Source organism: Callithrix jacchus, chromosome 3, assembly GCF_049354715.1.
Source record: "Callithrix jacchus isolate 240 chromosome 3, calJac240_pri, whole genome shotgun sequence".
In the NCBI taxonomy this organism is placed as follows: domain Eukaryota; kingdom Metazoa; phylum Chordata; class Mammalia; order Primates; family Cebidae; genus Callithrix; species Callithrix jacchus.
Window position 1 is genome coordinate 82,715,753 of NC_133504.1, and position 3,106 is coordinate 82,718,858.

The following is a 3,106-nucleotide window of genomic DNA, read 5'->3' on the forward strand; positions in this document are numbered from 1 at the left end:
CACCCCCTCTAGGAAGACAGGATATTTCCCTATGAAGTCTTATATCATAGGCCCCCTCTCCTACTCTGGGCACTCCTAGGAACTCCTCGGGAGTGGGGAGAGATTGAGTTAGAATGCTAGTTATCAGCTCTAGGGAGAATCGCTTAGGATACTTCAACCTAAATAAACAAATCTCTTGTAAGCCTTTCTCTCCCCAGTTCACCCTTTCTCACTAGGTAATTATGTGTGGATAAAGGACGGGAGTACAGCCCCTCTAAAGCCACAATGGAAAGAACCTCAGACCTGATCCTGACCACTCCCACAGCCGTGAAGGTGGAGGGAATCCCAGCCTGAATCCAACACAGCTGTGTAAGAAACCAGCAACAGCCGAGACTTAGACCAAGGCAAGAACTGCAGAATCACCTTAAAAAAGACAACAAGCCTTGCTCCAGCCACATCCCAGAAGCTGGCTGTTCCACGCATGGTAGAAGCATGAAGAAATTCATCTTGGGACTTGTTCTTAATATTTGGACTTGTACAGTAAGAACATTAACTAATTTTAAAGAATGCCCTCAGTATGTACACCAGGTAGGGCATAAAATTTACTGCCATTCTCTTGTCCTGCAGTTCTTATAAATGTACAGGGACACAGAAGGGAACCTGTTTATATAATGGTACTCAATATAAGCTGTGTAATCCATAAGATGGACAGGTAGCTGTGTCATAGGCATCATTAAGCCCTCTTCCTTCCTATTATCTGTTAAGACAGGTGGAAGAAACCTAAAGATAGGAGAATGAACACATGATAAGTGGCCACTGGAAAGAATTATTGAGTATTATGGCCTGGCCACATGGGTGGAGGATGGCTCATGGGGATACCAGACCCCTATTTACATGCTCAATGGGATCATCTGGTTGCAGGCTGTTTTGAAAATACTCACTAATGAAACAGGCAAAGCTCTGTCCCTTTTAGCCCAACAAAAAAACCCAAATGAGAAACATGATTTATCAGAACTGGCTGGCCCTAGATTATTTGCTAGCAGCCGAAGGGGGAGTCTGTGGAAAATTCAATCTAACCAACTGCTGTCTGCACATAGATGACCAGGGGCAAGGAGAAGATATTGTGCGAGACATGACCAAACTGGCACACGTGCCTGTACAGGTGTGGCACGGATTTAACCCTGAGTCCTTATTTGGATGTTGGTTTTCATTCTTGGGAGGATTCAAAACCCTCATCATAAGTGTTATAATAATAATAGGTGTTTGTTTGCTGCTCCCTTGTCTACTCCCCCTGTTCCTTCAGATGATTAGGGGATTCATCACTGCTGTAATTATTCAAAATATGACACCACAAGTATATTATATGAAACATTTATCAGTCAGTTTCTTCAGAAAATCTGGAAAGTGAGAATGAAGCTGAGAGCTCTCACTAATTATAAAGTGGTGAGGGTCCCAAAGGGTGGGGGGGGGTTGAAGATGGAGACCCAGGCTTCTCAGATCAACTTCCCCTTTGACTATCATGCTGCATTTCAATAGAAGAAAAGGTTGACTGACTGGCACCTCCAGTTTAACCTTCCTATAGGCGACAGGCTAGGCCTTGGGGAAGCTCTCCAGAAGGCACTATTTTTACTTAAAACAAGATCAAACCAGAAACGTTTTCACATGTGATTTCTAAAACTGTAAACCAGGACCCTTTTATATGTGATTTCTGAAACTGTAAACCAAAACCTTTTCACATGTGAGTCCTAAAACTATGAACCTAAGATTCTTCCATGTGTAACATCTAAAGTATAAGCCTATGTAAAGTCTGAACCTCCCTTTGTTAGAGGAGCTTGACTGTTAGGCAACTATGCCCCCTTCCTCCCAGCCAAATAAACCTTCCTCCTGTATTCTGTGTCTGAGAGATCCGTTTCCCATGGTTGCTCCTGCTACAAAACAATACAAAGGTGCCCACTTTCACCAGTTTTATTCAACATAGTACTGAAAGTTCTTGCCAGAGAAACCAGACCAGAGATAGACATAAAGGACATCCAGATCAGTAAAAAGGAAGTAAAACCATCACTGTTTGCTGATGATATAGTCATATAAATAGAAAAACCTAAAAGTTCACTGTAAAAGCTTCTAGATATGACAAATAAATTCAGAAAATTTCAGGATACAAAATCAATGTACACAAATCAGTAGCACTACTATATACAAACAGTGACTAAACTGAGAATCAAATAAAAAACTCAATTCCTTTTACAACACCTGCAGAAAAATGAAATATGTAGAAATATACTCAACCAAGGAGGTGAAAGATCTCTATAAGAAAAACTACAAAACACTACTGAAAGAAAACATAGACAATGTGCCTGCCTCAGCAGCACATATACTAAAATTGGAACAATACAGAGAAAATTAGCATGGCCCCTGCACAAGGATAACATGCAAATTTGTGAAGCATTGCATATTTCTAGTGGACCTCCAGCAAACCACAGCAGACCTGCAGAAAAAGGGTCTGACTGTTAAAAGAAAAGCTAACAAACAGAAAGCAACAACATCAACATAAAGCACCATTACACAAAAACCCCATTCAAAGATTATCAGCCTCAAAGATCAAGGGTAGATAAATCCACAAAGATAAGGAAAAACCAGTGCAAACATGCTGAAAATTCCAAAAACCAGAATCTCTCTTCTTCTCCAAATTATCATAACTTCTCTCTATAAAGAGCACAAAACTGAATAAAGAATAAAATTGATGAATTGACAGAAGGAGGCTTCAGAAGAAAGATAATAACAAACTCTTTTGAGCTAAAGGAACATCTTGTAACCCAATGCAAAGAAGCTGAGAACCTTGATAAAATGTTACAGAAACTGCTAACTAGAATGACCAGTGTAGAGAGGAACATAAATGGCCTGATGGGGCTGAAAAACACAACATGAGAACTTTGTGAAGCATAAACAAGTTTTAGTAGCCGAATTGATCAAGTGGAATAAAGGATATCAGAGACTTAAGATCAACTTACTGAAATAAGGTGTGAAGACAAGATTAGAGAACAAAGACTAAAAAGGAAGAAACAAAGCCTCCAAGAAATATGGGACTATGTGAAAACAACAAAACTACAATTGATTGGTATATTTGAAA

General features: G+C 39.9%; 1 non-coding gene across 1 annotated transcript; it reads left to right on the forward strand.

The window, feature by feature from the left end:
- Positions 1-2,329: 2,329 nt before the first annotated feature.
- On the forward strand, positions 2,330-2,436 carry LOC118152492 (U6 spliceosomal RNA). Its single transcript, XR_004741253.1, has one exon. It is a non-coding gene; the product is annotated as a U6 spliceosomal RNA (small nuclear RNA).
- Positions 2,437-3,106: the final 670 nt, after the last annotated feature.